The sequence below is a fragment of the Lissotriton vulgaris genome, chromosome 10, assembly GCF_964263255.1.
Source record: "Lissotriton vulgaris chromosome 10, aLisVul1.2, whole genome shotgun sequence".
Taxonomy (NCBI): Eukaryota; Metazoa; Chordata; class Amphibia; order Caudata; family Salamandridae; genus Lissotriton; species Lissotriton vulgaris.
The window spans coordinates 735,392,482-735,414,801 of record NC_141698.1 but is presented as its reverse complement, the minus strand read 5'-3'; the positions used below and the strand labels follow the sequence as shown (position 1 = coordinate 735,414,801).

General features: G+C 45.4%; 1 protein-coding gene and 1 pseudogene across 2 annotated transcripts in view; one reads left to right on the top strand and one right to left on the bottom strand.

Moving 5' to 3' along the window:
- Positions 1–22,320, bottom strand: part of MPP7 (MAGUK p55 scaffold protein 7) — a 985,108-nt gene that overhangs the window by 361,803 nt on the left and 600,985 nt on the right. The window lies entirely within an intron of this gene.
- Positions 8,639–11,101, top strand: LOC147688727 (28S ribosomal RNA; annotated as a pseudogene).

Sequence of the window (22,320 nt, the reverse complement as noted above, 5' to 3'; positions counted from 1 at the left end):
CATGTAAAATGTCTGTAAGTTTATTATAGATCAGCACTGAGTTATCTTATTTCAGTGTTGTGTTTATATATCGTTTTAACTGAGAAGTGGTATTTTTTTGTTGCAATTTAAGTATGCACAATTAATTTGCTTAATTGAATAGGTGGTCAACCGATAGACTCGAAGGTAATACGACTGAGAAGCCTTTCAGGAATTTAAACTTGCTGGCATCTCAGACAGCTAACTTTTTTTTGGAGTTCGAACACTCGCAGCTTGAATGCCAGGTAATGTTTAAAACAGACACCTCTCTAAACACAGCCTTACACTGCGCGAGTTAACGGCTGCCTTGGGGACAGCGCGTTGGTTTTAAAGGGACGCGCTGACCTGTTTAAAGATGCGGCAAAAAGTGAGACACCGGGAAATCCCGTTATCTAGATGGTAATGTTCTGCACACTTTTACTTGAACCGCTTGGTTCTCTTCAGGTATAATCATAGACAATAATAATGATAATCCATTCCATGAAATGATCCTTATTTCAAAATTTCTGTTTATTTCATCCTTTTAATTCATGTGAATCCTTTAGTTTCCAGGACAATTCAAATTAACATCTCCCATTTACCCAATGCATTTCGGGTCTATGGTGACCCTTCCTCGGGGGTCTCTATTAGAAAAATCAAGAAAAATGCAATCAGCCTCTAAACCTATATAAGTGTATACATTTACATTTAAATGCATTTATACCCACTCTGTTATTTAGTGCAAACAAACATCTAAAAATCATGGCATGTCATTTTATAACGATCCCTAAATAGCCTAACTTGCAATGTTCACACTATTCACAAAAATATATGCGCAAAAATGTCCGTTTTTAATTTAGCGCTAAAAATGTAACAAACAAGGAAATCATACTAAACGCTCCATGCAAGACTAACTTAACCTAGTTTAACAAAAATATCCCTAAACAGAAAGAAAACTAGTTCAGCCTAACAAACGCCCTGCTCCTCTACAGCGCTTCACTTACTGGGAAATGTAAACGTCCCTCGTTTACGCGATGTCAGCCAATCCGCTACTTCCTAACTTACAGTGCGAAGCTATTTAAAGCTCCGTGCGCTCTAATTGGCTCAGCTTGCGATCACGTGATCGCGACGACGGACTGAAGTATAGTCCTCGTTTCATTCTCAAATGGACTTAAATGTCGAAGTAAAAGGTATACAAATGTATAAAAAATGCCTACTTAAAGAGAATCTATAATACCAAAAAAGGACTAATCCAAAAATGGAATTATTTAATTCCGTATCATACTAACTGCATGCTCTTCATAATTAAGTTTACACAATGTTTGTTATTCTGAAAGGCTGCCTCATATGAAACACGAATACAATAACGCATATTTATAACAAATAATAAATAATAAATGATAAACAGTTTCTGAAGAAACATGGTGTCGGCCATTTTGGGTAGGGGAATTCTCACTGTTAGTGTCATGCAAAGAAATAATGTTAGCTTTCCACAGTCTATTTACAAAAAGCAGGATAATTCTATCCTGTCATTCAGTCCATTCGGTTGTAAGCTGCCCATCTTCTTTATCCAAAAGTATTCAGATCTCAGTCTTAGTTTATGTGAGTCTTTCTCGGGGTGATGTTTGATAACTTCTAGTATGGTAAAACGTAGTTGTGCCACATTATGTCCTGCTTCCAACCAGTGTGCAGCCAATGTAGATTTCAAGTTTTTCAAGCGGATGTTACTCTTATGCTCTGTTATTCTTACTTTTATTTTTCTTTCAGTTTGACCTATATACAATTTTCCACATGGACACTTGATTCCATAGATAACGTTTTTTGTGTCACAGGTTCCTGAATGTAACAAGGTCACCTTCTTGTCTACATTGGCTGCACACTGGTTGGAAGCAGGACATAATGTGGCACAACTACGTTTTACCATACTAGAAGTTATCAAACATCACCCCGAGAAAGACTCACATAAACTAAGACTGAGATCTGAATACTTTTGGATAAAGAAGATGGGCAGCTTACAACCGAATGGACTGAATGACAGGATAGAATTATCCTGCTTTTTGTAAATAGACTGTGGAAAGCTAACATTATTTCCTTGCATGACACTAACAGTGAGAATTCCCCTACCCAAAATGGCCGACACCATGTTTCTTCAGAAACTGTTTATTATTTATTATTTATTATTTGTTATAAATATGCGTTATTGTATTCGTGTTTCATATGAGGCAGCCTTTCAGAATAACAAACATTGTGTAAACTTAATTATGAAGAGCATGCAGTTAGTATGATACGGAATTAAATAATTCCATTTTTGGATTAGTCCTTTTTTGGTATTATAGATTCTCTTTAAGTAGGCATTTTTTATACATTTGTATACCTTTTTCTTCGACATTTAAGTCCATTTGAGAATGAAACGAGGACTATACTTCAGTCCGTCGTCGCGATCACGTGATCGCAAGCTGAGCCAATTAGAGCGCACGGAGCTTTAAATAGCTTCGCACTGTAAGTTAGGAAGTAGCGGATTGGCTGACATCGCGTAAACGAGGGACGTTTACATTTCCCAGTAAGTGAAGCGCTGTAGAGGAGCAGGGCGTTTGTTAGGCTGAACTAGTTTTCTTTCTGTTTAGGGATATTTTTGTTAAACTAGGTTAAGTTAGTCTTGCATGGAGCGTTTAGTATGATTTCCTTGTTTGTTACATTTTTAGCGCTAAATTAAAAACGGACATTTGTGCGCATATATTTTTGTGAATAGTGTGAACATTGCAAGTTAGGCTATTTAGGGATCGTTATAAAATGACATGCCATGATTTTTAGATGTTTGTTTGCACTAAATAACAGAGTGGGTATAAATGCATTTAAATGTAAATGTATACACTTATATAGGTTAAGAGGCTGATTGCATTTTTCTTGATTTTTCTAATAGAGACCCCCGAGGAAGGGTCACCATAGACCCGAAATGCATTGGGTAAATGGGAGATGTTAATTTGAATTGTCCTGGAAACTAAAGGATTCACATGAATTAAAAGGATGAAATAAACAGAAATTTTGAAATAAGGATCATTTCATGGAATGGATTATCATTATTATTGTCTATGATTATACCTGAAGAGAACCAAGCGGTTCAAGTAAAAGTGTGCAGAACATTACCATCTAGATAACGGGATTTCCCGGTGTCTCACTTTTTGCCATATACTTACAAAGTGTTTTCAGACTAAAACACTAGGTAATGTTGCACAACAACGAAAGGATTAAATTGAAAAGAAAATAAAAAAAACCAGAGTGCTGGACGGACTCTATCATAATTTATTCACTGTTTAAAGATGCGCCATGGTGCAAACAGGAGCAGTACTGTGTCCCCATTGTTTAATTTGAGCCCAGATGAGCTCCCATTGGTAGTGAGGCATTCTGGCACTTGGTCACAGCTAGTTTTCTACGTTGGCTTTGCAACTTTGTCACTGGTTTATTTCTCACAGAGGAAGTAAGTGTTAGGACAACATGGCAGATGCATTAAAACAATAAGTACGTTTAATATTAGTGCCCTATTTAAAATGCTGAGAGGAAGTCAGATAAACACAATGGCTAGAATGCAGGCACTAACAAATGCTGGTTGCCCGGGAAGCGGGGACATGAGGCAGAAAGGGCTGGTGCCGTGGCTGCCTTTGCTGTGAAGGGGCACAGGTAGTTCTAGCTTTTTGCACACATGCTGTCAGGCGTTAACAACTAGTAATTACCCCCCGCACACATAATGGACACTTTCTTTCATTAACTGCTGACCCCAAGGCAGCCGTTAATCGCGCAGTCTAAGGCTGTGTTTAGAGAGGTGTCCGTTTTAAACATTACCTGGCATTCAAGCTGCGAGTGTTCGAACTCCAAAAAAAGTTAGCTGTCTGAGATGCCAGCAAAGGGCAATATCGTTCGAAACAGCACTGAACCAAGGCAATTGGTGTTCTTCACTCTTCCAAAATGCATTAAATTGTTGAGATAGAGTGATGACAGCTAATGACAATTTACAAGCACGTGCACAGACTCTAATACTCCAAAAATCTGCAGAAAAATCTGCCACAAAAATTGTGTAAACAATTGAACATTATTGCACATAACTATATTTTAACCCATCAGATTGATTTTGACTTGAGGACAAAAGAATTGTATAAACCGAGCAATTTTGTAAATTATAGTCTTTAAATAAAAAAAGCAAATTCTGGTAGTAACTTACTGAGTTAATGTCACAATTTGCCCAGAGCGAACAAGATAGGCAGAAAGTAAGTGCAGATCATCAGCTGCAAGAAGTTTCATACAAGACGTGAATGAAACGGCATGTGTTGGCCAGTCTACATGTTTATGTTCTGCAGAGTGCTGTCTGCCCCATCTGGATACCTGATGGTTAGGAACTGGAGTATGACATATTTATACTGCATTTCAGTTTGTATGTACATTGTGCAGTCTCCAACTCTGAAGCACAGACTATCCTTTCAGATCAAGGAAACAGACACTAAGAATTGCACATCTTAGCGGAGAGCATTTGAATCAAGCACTATATTTAGAATTTTGATAAACTAAACTCCAGGGAAAGATAGTCTAGACACTACAATAAATATTATGAATCATTATTTCCAATGTTCTGGACTCGAGCTGGTACTTTACAAGCTGCAGAAGCCAACTCAACAGAACATGTTTCTATGCTTGCACTCCGGTCACCGGAAGGTGGGCCCTGCCGCTGTGGCACTGATTCCCAAGTCGATCTTTCAATTCTTTGGTCCTTGTTTCACCTCAAAATTAGGCCAGGGTGAAATTTAAAAAGGGGTCATTTACCACGCCTACATGGGTGGTGCAAAATGTGCTATGACAACGTCACTGGTAATGGTTTGTACTTAAAATGAGTAAACCAAACACATCATTTATTTCCTTCACGTGGGTAAGTGTTCAGAATGCAGAGCAGTCCTGGAAGTCCCACCGAGGGCTCATCTGAAGCTTCAAGCCCGGTCAGGGCTCCCGGAGGTTGGATACATTTTCTTGAATGTCTGTCACTCAGTTTGCAAGGATTACAGGAATGGGTGGTGCTCTAGTGGTCCAGAGTGAGGACTGCCCCCCCCTCCGAACCGGTTTCCGTGTGGCATGTCAAAGTGCCCGATACAGCCACCCGCAGGCTTGGGTGGTCTTTCCTGCTTGCTTGCATGAAGGAACAGTGACCAGGCACCGGGTCAGAGCTCCGGTTGGCCCATGGGTGGGAAGGATGGGAGCGCCAGTCCTGGGCTCCGGTCTCCAGCCCTCTGTGTCACCAAGGGCCCTGGAGGGGGCCCTGGAGGGGGCCCTGGAGGGGGACCTGCAGGCACCAGAAGATCCCCTCTGCTTGTAAGGGTACGGACTCTCTGACTGGGCCGTGGGTCACAGCTCCTGCAGACCCAGGGTGAAATCCTCCAGCCCCGGGCTCCATTCCCTGGCTGCAGTGTCACATGGAGCCTGAGAAAGGCACACGCAGGCCCAGGACGGCTGCCCCGCTTGCTCAGGAAGAGAAGCTATGACCGGATCCCGGGTCAGAACTCTGGCTGACCCAGGGGGTGGAGGCCCCTGGCTCTGTGCTCCCTTCTCCAGCCTGTTGCAAAGTGCCCAGGATGCGGTCCTGCAGGCACTGGGATATCTCCCCTAATTGTCTGGTTTAAGAAGCTCTGATTGGGTCCCAGGTCAGAGCTCTGAATGGCCTGGAGGTGGGGAGGTGGGGGGTGGGTGTGTAGGTGGGGGTGTGGAGGGGGAGTCCATATACCTAGACTCTCTTCTCTGGCCTGCCGGGACAGGATCCTACAGGCACTAGGAGGTATCCGCTGCTTGTCTGGTTTCAGAAGCTCTGGCCAGGCCCCAGGTTAGAGCTCCAACTGGCCCGGAGATGGAAGCCCACAGCTCTGGACTCCCATCTCTGAACTTTTGTGTCACAAAATGACCTGGAAGGGGTCCTGCAGGCACCAGGAGGTCTCACTTGCTTGTCCAGGATAAGAGGCTCTGCTCGGGCCCTGGGTCATAGCTCTGGCTGGCCCTGGGGTGGAAATCCATAGCCCTGGCTCCCTTCTTAGGCCCATCATGTCACAAAGTGCCTGGGAAGGGGCTCCACAGGCACGGTAAAACTCCCCTGCTGGCCCTGGGGTGCAGGCCTTCGACCCTGGGCTCCCTTTTTTGGCCCCAAGCAAAGCCCCACAGGTCCCAGCTCGGACTCAGCCTGCCTGAAACAGGGGTGAAATCGTGCATCCGAGCTCCTGGTCAGAGCTCAATTAGCCCCACAAACGCACATGCCGGATATCCAGCTCGGGCTCCCATAAACCGGCCCTCAGAGTGTCTGGCCCCTGCAAAGTCAAGCAGAATACTTTTTCATAAGACACAGTTAATCAAAATAATCCTTTGAGCCCTGGGCATCTGGTTGCCCACCCTGCATTCCTATGGCATGTCCATATAGCCAGGATGCCCTGTCATTGGACTGTTCTCTTGATGTGTACTAATTAAAACAAAAGGCAGGCAGTTTTCTCTGGATTATTAGGGAGCAAGGTATGAGGGACCTCCTTGTCCCCCAGTCTTTCTCCCAGAGTGCCACAAGGGCCCAGGCTGGCTTGCCATGGGACCCCAGAGGCTTGAGTCTGTGGCCAGAATTGCTTTCTGGCTAGCAGGCAGGGAGGCAAAGCTAACAGTGCAGGGCAGCCTGCTCAGGAATGGTTTAGCCCACATTGTAGTCTGATGTATTGGGCACACATGGTCCATTTAGAAAAGGACTCCATGGACAGCCTCAGCTGTTTTATGCAAAGAGTTTCCACCCTGTTTGGACTATCCGGCTCAAGAGTCTAACTTTTGTGGAGGCCACTCAGCAGCAAAAAGGCCAAGCATTCTGGCAGCTTGTGATGTGGTCTGACCAAAGTGGATGAGGTGTGGTGCCACTAGTCCCGGATGATGCCTGGAGGTCTGAGCACCCCAAACCTGTCTGCTGCTCTTCTCCATCCAGCACATTTCCACAGCAGCTCGGAATGACTATTCAATTAGATGACCCTGGCTTTCCAGGCTGAGACGCAGTCCCTGTGTCTAGCTCAGGCTGTGCCTTGGCCGAATCTTTCCCTCCTGTTGCTGCCGACCGGCTGGGCCGATGGAGCCCATGTGAATGCGATGTCCCCCACCCCCCTGCAGGCAAGCAGGGGCTCCTGCAGCAGGCTACCTAGAGGTGTGAAGATCGGTCTGTGAATGTTTTTATTAATCAAGAATAAAAGTCGGAGTGTCAAAGATGATTTGATACGGTCATAGGTTCGACCATAGCCAAAGCGGACTAGTGATCCAGCAGCATTATTCCCATGGCACACTGAGCAGCTCCCAGGAAACCAAAGTCTTGGAGTGGGGAGAGTGAGAGGAGTATGGTTGCAAAGTTAAAACTTAAACAAATTGATTGAAGGGCATCACCAGGATTGGAGGAGTAGCCAGTCTTGTGTGACAGGGCAGTCTGAATGAGGAGGATATAGTGCTACGAGGGAAATCTGGTTTCTCTTGGTGGAGATGCTATGCCCCTTGAAGCCAGTATGAACTGCTTCCAGGAGTGGGAGGAGAAGCAGCCCCCGGCACTCAAGCTTCCATGCATTTAACCAGAAGTGGGCTAGTCACTTTGGCAGTGTGGATAAACCCATCTCTTCTTCCCTCAGTCTGCTGTCAGGGGTGTCCCATGTCTGCCAAAGCACACCGCCTCAGGAGCCCACTGATTGGGCTGTGGCAGGCAAAGCCCCGGCCTGCCCACAGTGCTGGTTTCAATGCGGGCCCTCGCTGCCTTCTGTCTCCGATCTGGGAAAGGATGTGGTATTATGACTACCACTGTGTGAAAGAGGGTCGCCCCCCCCCCCCCCCAACTCCTTTTGCAGCCCAAGGGAATTGGTCTGCTTCCTCATGCTTTGACATCCGGCTACGACCTCAGCTCAAACAAAGTGACACAGCGAATTTAAGTATGCTGCTAAGTGAAAGAAAGGAAACTAACCAGGATTACCTCGGTAACTGCAAGTGAAGTCAAATTCCTGCCTGGTGGACAGTGTGGGAAATGTGGTACAAAAGGGGGTGGTGCTGGACGGAGCATCTGAACCAATCAAACACTCACACCCAGTCAACAGATCTGGGTTTAATCCATCACCGTTCTTTAGCCCACTCTGCCACCCCAGTTCAGACATGGCCATATGCAAATCAGTCTGACCCTGTGCCTCATGGGAACAGTCCAGCCCGAACTGCCAAGCCATGCCTTCCCTGGACCAGAAACAAGCTTCCTAGGACCGGTTCCTGGCATTACAGCCGTCTTCAGCCAGGCTTGCTTGAATCCAGTGGCAAAGTGAGCAAGGGACTCACGTCTGAGCATACCCTGCCAACTTATGGCGAACAAAGTGGTACAAAAGAGGTCAGGGGTGTCCCATGTCTGCAAAGCACACCGCCTCAGGTGCCCACTGCTTTGGCTGTGGCTGGCAAAGCCCCGGCCTGCCCACAGTGCTGGTTTCAATGCGGGCCCTTGCTGCCTTCTGTCTCCGATCTGGGAAATGATGTGGTACTATGACTACCACTGTGTGAAAGAGGGTCGGGCCCCCCCCCCCCCACTCCTTCTGCACCCCAAGGGAATTGGTCTGCTTCCTCATGCTTTGACATACGGCTACGACCTCAGAGCAAACATAGTGACACAGCGAATTTAAGTATGCTGCTAAGTGAAAGAAAGAAAGGAAACTAACCAGGATTACCTCAGTAACTGCAAGTGAAGTCAAATTCCTGCTTGGTGGACAGTGTGGGAAATGTGGCATACAGCAAACCAACTCCCCAGAGCCGCTCAGTGGGCCCAAGTCCTTCTGATTGAGGCTCACACCATGAATGGTGTCATTCGGTGGCAGCCCCCAATGCACTGGAATCGGGTCTTCTTGGAATCGGGTTGCTTGGGAATGCAGCCCAAAGGGGGTGATAACCTCCTTCTAAGGCCAAATACAGGCACTAAACCGATAGCCAAAAAGTACAGATGGAGAAAGTTGAAAAGAACTTTGAAGAGAGAGTTCAAGAGGGTGTGTAACAATTTAGAGGTTAACAGGTGGTGGTTCGACACAGTGGGAAGGTTAGGAGTCACCCAGGTGGAGTCACCGCAGGTGCAGAAATTGACGGTTGTAGCAAATATTCAAATGAAACCTTTGAAGGCCGAAGTAGAGAAGTGTTCCACGTGAACAGCAGTTGAAATTTGGTCAGTTGGTACTAAGGAGATGGGTGAGCGCCATTCAGATGGGTCGGGTGGAGGCCTCTAGTGCAACTGGTCAATCAAAAGGGAGCCAGGTCCAAATCTCAAAATCCGGAGTGGTGGAGACGAGCTACCTCTCAGCGTCCAGTGTGGTAATACAAAAGATCCAAGAAAAATCGGAGGAAGCCCTAAAGAGAGGTCTCTTTTGTTTGTTGAAGTGCGCGGCACCCAGGAATGGGTTCGCCCAGAGGGAGGAGACCGAGCCTTGGAAACTGTTGTGGTTCTGGCAGCATTCGGTAAGCTATCATTGGTCCTTCAAAAACTGGAGGAGATGGTGTAAATCTCAGGGAGGACAGTACCCATATCGCCAGCAGGTATCCAAGGTGAACAGTCATTAGCATGTTGCAACAATGTAGGTAAGGAAAGTCACCAAGTTAGATCAGTAACTTTGGGATTAAGACTGGTTCCGAGTGGTGGGTCAGTCGAGCTAAGGGACAAAGGGAGGCCCGGCGTGCACTGTGGCTGGACAAGGCGTCATACTCCGTAGTAGTGGCGACTCAACATGAGCCAGAACTTCCTGTGTATCACCCCAGCTGCAGTGGTGGTCTCTCCGTGTACCTCTTCCTGGGGTGCAGGACCAGCGTTCTGCCTTGGCAAGCGCCTACCAACAGACTTAGAACTGGTGTGGACCAGGGGAATCTGAGAGTTAAGTTGAAACAAAGCACTGACTAGGTCCAAAGAGGGTGTTGACACTGATTTCTGCCCAAGGCTCTGAATGGTAAAGTGAAGAAATTCAACGGAGCATGGGAAATCAACTGGATTAACAATGACTCTCTAAAGGCAGCCAAACGTCTCATCATCTATTAGTGAGGTGCATGAATGGATGAATAAAGATTCCCACTTTATTTACCTACTATCTACTCAAGCTAAAACCAAGGCAATGCACTTGGCAGAATCAACAGGGAAAGAGAACCCTGTTGAGCTTAACTTTAGTCTGGTACTGTGAAGAGATGTGAGATATAGGACAAAAGTGAGGCCCTTGGGCCCCTAGTGAAATACCTGATGAAGCTGGGGAGAGAGCCCCGTAGAGCTCTCCCTTCTGGCTCCAAGCACCCAGAGGGAGTTTCTCTGGAGCAGTAAATTTGTCAAATGATAATGCAGGTATCCTAAGGTGAGGTCTGGGAGGACAGAAATCTGTTGAGCAGCAGAAGAGAAAAAGCTCACTTGATCTCAATTTTTAGTATGAAAACGGACTGTGAAAGGGTGGTCTTCCGATCTTTCTAACTTTCTGGGTTTCAAGCAGGAGGTGTCGGAAACGTTACCACAGGTATAACTGGCTTGTGGTGAGCAAGCGTTAATAGCAACATTTTTGATCCTTCAATGCCAGCTCTTCCTATCATTGTGAAGCAGAATTCAACAAGAGTTGGATTGTTTCCCCACTAATAGTGAACGTGATTTGGAGTTGAACTGTTGTGAATCTGGTTAGTTTTACCCTACTGATGAGTTTTAGCAATAGTATCCTACTCAGTACAAGAGTAACCACAGGTTCAGACATCTGGTTATGTGCTTGGCTGAGTAGCCAATGCTGCAAAGCTACCATTGGTGGGAGTAGGACTGAAAGCTTTCAACTCAGATTCCGCTCATTAATCATAATGAAACCGCAGTACCATGGTGCCTCAGTTGGTATGGGGTAGCCAACCTCTGGGGCAGTGCATGGAACTGCTCACTTGGGGACCAAAACATGGATGGAAGGGGGCCGTATCTATCGCCCTTAGTGCACCATGTGCTTATGCGGCAGCTAGCGCTAAATCATTTGCTTCTGGATTCTGGATCAGGGCTTTGTAAGTAGCAGAGCAGACTCCTTGCTTCAATTTACTGAAAGTCATTCGAGCCGAGCTTTTTCCTGCTTCCATGGGCACCCAGGCCCCCCCGTTGTCCCGTTTTCACCAGGCCAGCATGAGGGACTGATTGCAGGTCTGTGGGAGGCTGCCTTTACCACATGCAGTGTGGCATGGGGCCTCCTACTCTGCACTGCTGGGTGCAATGATTGGGGCACAACTCCTTGCAGGTCAGCAGAATGAACAGATGGCTGAGAGGGCGATATCAGAATAGCTTGGAGGCAAGAAGAAGGTGGGTGGCTGCAGAAGGAGTCTCCTGAGCGCTTACCTTCCTGTTTGCTGCTGCCTGGGCACTCTGATCACCAGGTTTGCCCAAGCCATTTGGTCGCCAGGCTGGCTGATCAGCTGACCAGTTGGTGGCTGGATGACCAGTTGACAGGTGATCTGCCCGCGCAGCTAACTCTCACTTGTCTCTCTCCCCGGGTTCTCTAAGCCTCAACATTGTGGCAGCTTAATAGTAGAGGAAAAACAGCTTCCCATGCAGGACAAAGAGGCGAGGGGGATTAGCTGGGGACTTGACCCTCCTTTAGATCCCCATGCTGTGGCACCAGGAAGGCAAAAGGCACTTACCTCCAGCCCTTTAAAAAAGCCCATGGAAAGGTCAGATATGCTTGAATGCCCCTTAGAAACTGCCACAAAAAAGCATGTACTTGTTTTATCCATTTGTGTCGGCCCACAGTGCTATACAATGCACAATATGGCTACCCTTTGTCAAAATGTATGGTTTACACCAGGGGGTGTTGGGAGAGTGGTAGCTGTGTGCGCTGTGCTAACCTTAAAGCCCCTAGAATTCTTGTTAGCTCACTAGTCCGAACCATACCTGTTCAGAAACAGTGAGTTTTTGCGACACTGTGTGAGTTTGTAGGTTGAAATGGCGCAAATGTTAGCAAGGCAACAACAGGCACGTCTAGGGCTCGTGACCTCCACTCAAACGGCTCTTATTACGTTGGTGTCTCGCCTGATCTATACTACACACGACATACACGTGTAAGACGCACAGTCTTATATTCTAGCACCATCAGATCATATCTGGGATGTTTTCAACAGCTGCTTAAATTTGGCCTGCTTAAATGCAGGGATTCTATTTCATATCACTAATCAGACTGATGCATAACAGGCTGTGTTCTGGATAAGGGCAAAGGAACGAAAATGAGTCACCCATAGTGAAATATGAACAAGTACTTTGAAACAGACATGACTGGTTCTTTTTATGAGTAAAATCGCCTTAACATATGCTTACGCATTTAGGCCATAACTATACTCCATTTTGTTGGCTACCAGACACAACAAAGATCAGAGTAGCTTGGGCTTCCACTCTAGACATGGTGCTGACAGTTCATACACATTTTCCGAAACAATGCCAAAATAATTAGTTTTGATGACTTTTTAAACTTCCAACTCGAAACCTAGACAGTTGTGTCTAAATCACCTCTTCATATAACTAAATGGACATGTGAAACCTCAGGATTCCGCAGAATGGACGGACGTCCTTTAATTAAAAACTCTATAGCATGCACTAATAAGATATAGGCTGTACTGAAATCTATTATTTTTAATTCTCACTACACTTTTTGTCCTTTTTAGGTCTCGCTAGAGCCAGCGCATGCGCAGCACTGGTGAGAAATTTTGTAGCTGGTTTTAAAAGTGCTAGCCATGCCGGCCACCAGCTTGCTATTACGCGCACAAGCGCGTGCGACGTGCACAGCTGCCATCTGGCTCGCTGTAATGGCTCATTAAGCCTTACAGTGCACGCGTGATTCCCCTCCGCTTACCTCCTCCCACTCCCTCCTAGTCAGCTCTTCATTTTCCTTTCACTTTCGCGCCCCCCCTCACCTACCCCTTCCCACTCCCTCCTCGTCAGCTCTTCACGCGGCCATTGCTGGTTTGGTCTCCCCCTACGGGGCTTATGCGAAGGGGGAGATCATCCCGATGGGGAGATTAAAATGACAGAACTCCGGCATGCACTTGTTTGAAAGCCCAGTGATATTTTTATGACAGTGACCTCTGTATCCACCGTCGTACAAAAATTGTCCATTAATAAGTATTTTTGATTTGTGTTTTCTTCCTCCAAACCTAGCGTCCCTTTACTCTAATTTATCATAACTTTAGTTATTGTACTGTCCCTCATTTGCAATCTTTCAATTGCTTAGCTCGCATAGGCTTCCCTTTCTGTCTTGTGTTCTGTAATGGAGCACGGCTGAAGTACATGTTGTCCTTCGTCATTAATCTGCCTCGTCTTTTTGCAACACACAATTTTATATATTTTATAAGTATTTTGGTCTTATTCCTGGATGTGCAATGTACTTGCCTACTTTTAAGCCACACACACACAGCTTCTTATTAATGTTGCTTTAATCCTTTCTGCCGTCTCATTGACAATTTAGTTACTTGCAGCCACAACTGCACTACTACCTGCACCCTGAAGACCCACCTCCCTTTGCCTTGCTCCACACCTGCTTCTTCACCCTTCCACGGTTCCCCCACCCCTCCTCATGGCTTCCGTTTCCATCCTTTCCTCCTTTTCTCCCATCCCTTTCCCATCCCTTCCCAAACGCCCCCTGCGTTCCTTTTGCCTCCACTTTTGGCCTCTCTAGCCCCCTCCCCTTCCCCACCACGTCCCCTCCTTCCCTCGCATCCACTCCTCCCTGACACTTTCATCCCCTCTTACCCATCCCTCTCCCTTCCTTCCCCTGGACACGCAGGCTTGCGGATCCCCCCCTTCACGTGGGAAACCAACACTATAATCCATTCCACCAGCTATATCTGTTGCAAAGAGAGCCCCCTGACCCTCTAGGCAGTGGCTGTGGGAACCTTATCGTGGACCACGCCTCCCTCCAGCCCTGCTCTCTGCAATACCCACCCAATTGAGACGCAACCCTCCTCCGCCCGCTCCTCACAGGTATTACCTACCCGTACCGCCCCCCTTTCTCCCCCCATTGGTGGGCCCTCGGCGCAATGGCCCCTCAACACCTGCCTTATGGAGGGCCAACCGGCACTGGGGTAGAGGGTTTTCTTGGATACCAGTTCCATTTGCACCTTGATTCCCCCCCATACCCCATTTTTCTTTTCTCCCCCACCCCCCCTTCTTGGAGAACTGTACTGCACAGTAGAGTACTTATATACTCTGAACTCAAACTGTGTTTACATTGTATGACTGTCTCAATCAATACAAAAAAGAACTATATTGCAGTTTGTGTAGTCACAGCAGCTATCTTTAAAACTTCACCTCAAGCAACATGCACAAATTGGAAACAAATATGGCAAGGAAAATCTTTCCATTGCTTCACTTTTATGCCATGGAGAAACTGAAGAGATACCATATCAATGGATTCCCATAAGGATTGGTTAATGACTAGTGGTGGTGGTCACTATTGTATCGCAATGCATAACAAAACGGAGGGTACAGCACTGGCCATTCGATCGGTGGAGATTGAACTGAAGATATTGGCATTGATAGACGTGGGGTCCATGATGCCTCTGAAGAAAAAGAGTACTGTACATATCTATGTTGAGCAACCACGTTCTAATACTCTGAAGCTAGAAAGACATACTGGAAGAAAAATGTAAAAGACTTCAGAATGAAAGTAGGCTGGCACAAATTGTTAGTCTAGTTATTTCTCCTGCCCGCCAGTGTGACACATGGCCCGAAACGGTGGCAACAGTGACTTTAGACAGATCAAAGATCTTGAGGGAGAGGAGAGAAGTGATCAGCAGTTCTTTGGACATTCAGATTAACCACAATTGTGCCAAGAAACGGAGAGACTGCTAGCCATCCTCAAATGTGATAGGGATGGCAGTGAACCATACCTTTCACCCTATCCCTTTTACCAACTACATTATGTTACTCTCAACATGCATTTCTGAAATTTCAGCATAGTTGAGGTATCCGTCCAGTCAGGGGTCTCCTCACCAGGTGGTCTGGCAGGTAGAGCATCATCATAATCGGGAATACCCAACTCAAACCTGTGCATGTAATGCCCTTCATCGTACAGTCAAGTTATTGTTATGTTGTTGATATCTGTCGAGTATATATCTGCCGGGGGTTATCCATTAATATGCGTTACTACACAGCTTCTTCATGTCCACCTTCAGGAATGTCAGATGATGGCCAATATGCACTGTTTACAATATGAGATCCATCAACATCCCAATACAAAGTATAACTAGTGAGAAGACAACGAGAACTGCTGCTGCCATACAAGAATGGAGTACCGGCAAAAGTATTTGAGCCAATGGCAATGTTTTTATTTCCTGCATTCAACTTCTCAAGCGTATGTACTCTTACCAAAAGCACCCAACAGTGTGGCTTGCAGAGGTATTAACTTCCCAATAGATCCAACTTCCAAGACTGTCATAATCGGAAGGGTCATAATGTTCCTTGCTTCTCTGTCTTCTAACTCGCACTCACTCCAAAAGCAGAGAAAACCACTTCACTCAGTTTACAGCAGGTACACATGGGATGTTTGTCTTCCCTTCCTCTAAAATCAGAGCAGTATGCTCCAGGAACACGCTCAGCTGTGTCAATTTAAAGGGACAATGTGTTAACTTGCATATGCTACTGTTATACATTGAACTGCAATTGCATTTATGCAGCGCTTACTACCCCTGACAAAGGGTTGGAGTATTTTATGGTGGCTAGCGTACAGTGCTATTGAAAAGCTACCAACTGCTCCAAAGGGATAGGACCACAGGCTATTCAAAACCTGTATGAATAAATATTTAGCATCTGAAGTTGGATTTTAAAGCACCGGATACTTTGATGCACACATCAAAACAACTGCCCCATATTCTTTTGGAAAGCGGAGAGGCACTTAATTTAAATTTCTAACCAGATGTTGCTCTTCATATTCACTGAAAAAACAAAGGTTGAAAGGGACGTTCTAGTTAGGTGAAAATGCAAGTTAAAACATACCATTTGAAACAAACAAAACCACTGAAATTCACCAGTTATAGTTATCTTAAGTAACTTGCATTTTCACCTAGCCATAACCTATTTTAACCTTTGTGTATTTCAGTGAATTTCTAAGTTGTTTAAAAAAAAAATGTAAAGTAATATAAAATTTCAGTCCCTAACTATAAAGTCAGTTTAACCTTTGTTTTTTCAGTAAATGTCTATGTTTTTTTGAAATGTAGTAAGATGTCCCTTGCCATGTGTGGCATGGGATTGGGTGCAGGGCATGGACGCAGGCCAGGGTCTGCACCAACCCCCAAGGACGTGCACGACTGACTGAAGAGTAATAATATAAAGGGTATCATTTTAAGTGAGGTAGACCTACCGACTTTGTCAAATGGAGAGAACGCCAAAATATAAATCATGGGATTATTGGCTTTATCAAGTGGTCAGCACATCAACCAGTTGTGTTCCCTACCCGGGAGAGTGTGGGCAGGATATGCCCACACTCTCTCAGACATAGAAAGGCAGTGTCAAGGGGGATGGAGTCCCTGCTTGACCTTGCTCCGGAAGTGGGATCCCGGGGGCCTCACTGTGGCTTGGGAAGAGGGCTGTATGCCCCCACCCCCTTCAAATACAGCACAGCTCCGGGGGATGAATTGCCCAGACTCTAAAAGGATTGACGAGGGAGGCCGTGCGCCCAGCCATCCTCCCACAGAAAATAAACCTGTGCTGCCCCGCTGACAGTGGCCCACCCCAGGGAAGGGGATTTTAAAAAAGTAATGAAAAATGTTTTCAAGTCTGGTTCAGGTTTTGAAATGGCTTTCTAAAATGGGGATGAATGGAGTCAACAAGAATAAGACACTAGCTAAGGCCAGGAGGTCAACTGACTTGGTGTCTTTAGAGAAACAATCAGGTCAGGAGTAGTATTACACCTGAGGGAGGTGAGCCCACATCTCGATCAAATCCAGTAGCAACAATTCCCCCTTTCCTCGGGTGGCTACAACTGCACCTTCCAGGGCACCTGCAGTTTTGCCAGCCAAAATGGGGGGAAAACAACAACAACAAGAAAAACGGCACCAAAAAAATGGCGGCCGCAAGCTTCCGAAATTTTCGGAATCGGGGGCGTGTTTTGGCGTTCTGAGTGACGGATGACATCACAGTCGAAAGAACGGAAAAAAAACACGCCCCCAAATCCGAAAGAGATGGGGCTTTAAAAGAGTGACGACCCTCTCCTCCAATGGCTGGCCTCCATTTAGGAAGCCAGTCAATGGAGGAGAGAGGCGGGTTCAAGCCCCCATATTCCAAAACATTAAATCTCCTTCTGGAGACTGCGCAAGCGCAGCCTTCGGTCCTAGACCTAAAAACAAAAGGTAAGGATGTTGGAGCACGGAACTAAGTTCTTGATCAGGTTTCAGCACTACGGACAAGCAAGGATGGTATATAACAGATGGGGTGAAACAAAAGATCAGGAAGAAGACTAGTAATTACATGTCTGAATTGATCATTGAAATGCCACAAGCTGAGACCCTGAAAGAAATTAGGGAGTGCTTGCAAACAAAAGAAACCCAAGGTTGAGAAATCATTTTCGAACTGGTTACCAGTCTCTTATGCTAGAGAAATGGTAGGTATTGGGACTTCAGGTGGCCTTTTATCGAAATACAATCACTTGTGCCCTTCAGGAATTTGGTGGGGCCTGCTGGAAGGATTATGAGAAGCGATTAAGGCTGAAAAAGGCAGATATCAACAGCATGTAATGTGACCAAATAGACCTAAAGTCATGGCTGAGAGGGTCAATGCACAAAAATGGGAACATGTTGGCCATCCCTTTTGGTCTAAGACCCAGGTGTAGATTAAACAAAAAGGGACATATTGCACCATGAGTAAGAAAACCTGTGCACAGTCAGTCGGCACCTGTAAGTTTAAGCACAATTGCTCGTTCTGTGCAACCGCTGGGCACCCAGAATTTAAATGCTTTCAGAAATTAAAGGCTCATGAAGGGCAAAAGTGAGTCATGGCAGGAAATGCTAAGTCACTAATGCACGATGGCTCTCTGAATTGGTTGCTGGGAATAGTAGCCTGAGCCACTGCTTCTATCTTGACATTGCTGGCAGCAGCACCCTGTGTTATTGCTCCTAGACTGCTTAGTTTGCCTCAGGCTTACCGTGCCTGGAGTTGATGTGGAGAGGCATTGACCCTGCGAGAGGTCTCCATCCCAATGATTCCTGGAGAAAACGTGCGGCCTGGGAGTAAACTCTCTGGGGCCCAACACACCTCTGGAGCTTTGCAGGGGAAGTGGGCCCCTCGTGAAGGCAGCAAGAGTGCTTGTGCCCCCTCCTTGAGAAGCCCTAGTCCCTGTAAGACGGGTACATGGAGAAAGGTCCCTGAGGCACGGATTGGCCCCTCTTCGACTGCTTAGAAGCCAGCAGCGCAAGGGGGTAGATTTAGCAGGTTGGGTCACCTGTGTGTGGTTGTTTCAGTCTTTTTTGTGCCTGTGACTCGGGAGGTGGGCAGTTGCTGGGGAGCGGCAGCTTTAGTGCAAATTGCGAGGAGAGCGCAAGATGCCAGATATTGCTATCTTTCCCACCGATTGAACTATACCAATAATTAACAACTATGAATAATAACTTAAGCTAAGGGACCCTGTCTACATCTGTGGAACACAGGACTAAGAGGCCCAGAACTCCCTGATGGTGGAGGGGAGGAGCCCGAAGGTGCCCACATGTGGACGGGCAGGGCTACCCCCCATTATATCTGATCATTGCTTTGAAAGTCTGCGATGGGGAAGCATAACTCAACAGGTAGTTCAGGTACTTCTACCAATGGAACTAACAACAACAATTTTCGTGTATGCGCCGTTGGGCATATCAGCACAGAGCTGGAGCTACAAGAAAGTTAACCCTCGTCACATCGCTGACTTAGGAGGGCAATCAGTTTGTGAGTGCATCCCTGATTCTAACAATGTGACTACAGCTGGCAGTAGCCCAATTTCACTTCTCTCCCCTGTAGTAAAATTGCATCTCACCAAACTGAGCCTATTGAAGGGGGTAGTTAGAGTGCCAGCCACCAAAGATAAGGAAGTCAACACAAACAGGGATGCCTCAGTGTTCCCTTCATCTGAATCCACTCACTCAGAACCTTTCTTTTGTAGAGTCAATGCAGTTATAAAAGAGCATATGCAACCCATCATTACAAAGCTGGAAAAATGAGGCAACACTGACCAAGATTGGGGCTCCTAGATTGATCGAATCTCATAACTCCCGCTCCCGACATAACGATGGGCCTTCTGCACTGGAGAAACAGACCCAGGAGATTTGAAGTGATACAGGCCCTGCTCAACCCACTGCAAACCCTCTTGGGGCATTATTAGTGGCTCCCAGCTTGTTACAGATCAAGAGGAGAGCCCTTGGGGATGGTCACCTTAGTCAAAATGTGATAGACTCTGTGGCCACTCACCATGAACTTACCCCTCAAGGAAAGCCCATATGGCCTTTTATTAGCTAATGTTACACCATTAAGTGAGGGTGCACCTTAGATGTAACGTTCTTGTAGAATAAAGTAACTCAATGGCTCTCCAATCACTGCCATTTTAACCCTGTTAATTCAAACCAAATTATTTTTGCAAGAAGGTTTGTGTGGATCGGTCTTGCACCCAAGGCATATGTAGGGGCTACTATTGTAATAAACTTCAGGTGGCCAATCTACGTTGGTAATCTGCTCTCCCATTTCTGTAATTTTAATGCAGGATGCAGCTGTGTCATGGTTATCCCATTTGGTTTTTTCCTGTAAACCTAAAGCATTATGTCACCACTCTCTTTCTAATGTTGTGCCAATTCTACTCTCATCTACAAGGGGCTCGATTGTGCATCCCTAACCAGTGTTTACCTTCACAAAATACAGATTAAATGGATTGACAATGGAGTCTACCAGTTCTTGACACCTGAGCTGACATAACCGTTCTGAATTTTACAAATACCTACAATATTTTAGGGGGCACCATGGCGCATAAAACTAGATGTGCAACCATCAGTTGGAACATTGCTGGTCTTGCCTCCAAGCTACATTGATGGATGGTTAGCCTTCATTGACACAGAATATATTATTGCAGGAGACTTGGGAAGCGTCCGATATACCTCATAATGGCAATATTCGTTATTCAATTCCTGAGCAATCATCTAGCTCTGGAAGAGCCAAGCGAGGACTTTCTGTCTGGCTGAGACTGACATTTGAATTTAAGGCTTCTTTTATTAAAGTGTGTAGCAATGTGATTCAGTGGGTAGTCATAGCAGCACTATCTATCAACATTAGCAATACAGATATCCTCATTGTAATCATCTCCGAATCACAATTAGGAAATCAGTATTCCTAATGTCGGAAACTTTAAACTTCCAAATAGTGATGCGAGAAGGTCACAGATAGATCTACCTCATGAAAATGAAGGAGGTAGGATGCCATCTGTGACCCATTAGGAATCACCACTACCACTGGGATGGTCCCTCCTTGGTTCAGCAGACTAAGTCTTTGACTGCTTTTAAATAGAGAAATCTTTTATTTTGTAGTTTTTTTAATGCAGCCTATTTCCCTTGGGACCACTGCCTGCAGTTAAAAAATATTTTTGTAAACATTCTCAAAGGGGAACGGGTCCCACAGTGGTCCCTTCCCATTTGCAAATGGGCTACCACCAACTGTGAACTGGTAGTAAAATATTAATGTTTTATGGCCAGAATTCTGTAGCAAAACATTAATACATACCATTTCAATTCGGTATTTGGATGGGACATCTTAAACATGGCCTTCCAAATATTGAATCCGTATGTATTTGTAATCCCAAATTGTGATTCTGTGAGCCTTTTGCGTTCACAAGCGGCCCGGTTCTGAGTGCAAGGTCATTTGCATATGGAAATTGGCTTGATATATCTCGCCCTAAGTGTTGCAAGAATTTTAATTTTTTCTATTTCACGTGTATAATGACGAATTTTCGTATTATAATACTAGTAATGTTATGATATTATTTGATGTTGATATTTTTTTTAATTTGTACAGGCCGTTGTCTTGTGACACGTACATGATGATCTGCTGAGAATGTAATGCTGCTCTAAGTGTGAGAGCCACCGACTTAGACCATCAGTAGGTAAATGTATTACCTAATGTCATTTCACATTTGAACCTCAGAGGAAGAGTTAGGCAACTTTATTTAAGAGCGGGACCTCATAAATATGCAGTTATTACCCGGAGCCGATACTATACCAGCTTCCTTTGCAAGAGGTTGTTCCTCTACAGTGGAATATATAATTAGGACCAGCTCACTTATCAATTCTGTTTAAAACAGCGAGATTCTAAATATTCATCATGGAGACCACAACCCACTTACAGTCTTCTCTTCTATTCCCTGTTTCACAGTCTGTTCTCTGGCCAGGCTCTGGAATTAAGCTTTGTACAAAATACAGGGATTTGTGCCAAATTTGAAACGTAATAAATCTTTGTAAATTTTTATAATCTTTCATTAAGTATAATGTAAACATTTTTAATAAGGGCCTCTCTGACCGGGGAGATAGTAGTTCATCCTTCAGTCTTTCATAGAGCTGTGTGCCCTGCTAAAAAGCTCAATTATGAAGCCTGTCTCTCCCACTTGTGACCAGATTCCTAAATGTATATCACAGCCTGTTCTAGAGCCAACATAAATCTGAGAAAAGCTCTCTCTAGAAAACCTCACATTGAAGTAGAGGGCTGCATGTGCAATGAAAGTGAAAAGGGTGGTCTCAGTAGAGGAATTGGGTTTGGCAGGTACTGGCATCACCAGAAGAGAAGTGTCGTGTAATTGGGTTTACAGTCCTCGAGGAGGAAAGAAATACACGAGACCGGTTTTTAAATTAAAAATAACAGATCAATGCCTTCTGAAGGCGGAAAGTGTAATTTGCCTGATGAATTATGTGAGAAATGGCATAACAGCATTATCTAATTAATGACGGGTGAAAGGAAATTGGATTTACTTAATAGGGGAAAGTACACATTGGTAAAAAGATAATGCAAGTTAAAACAAACTGAGGGAAGGAAGGGTAACCAGGCGTGCTCTTCGCAGTTCAGGCCTGCCGATGTAAGAATGTGGCCCGCACAAGAAGCAACAACGGGCGGAGGAACAGATACGGTTCCTTGCCACTAAGCATGGCATGTGATAAAGATGAGGCCAAGTGGTAACACTCACCAAATTGTGCGTCTCAGACAGGCCTCTATTTCAGCTGAAGTGATTCAAGCAATTTCTATAGTCAGCATGTTCTTCACAACTGCATCCTTATTGAACACTTTTTGAAAAGATGTATGAAATTTATAATACA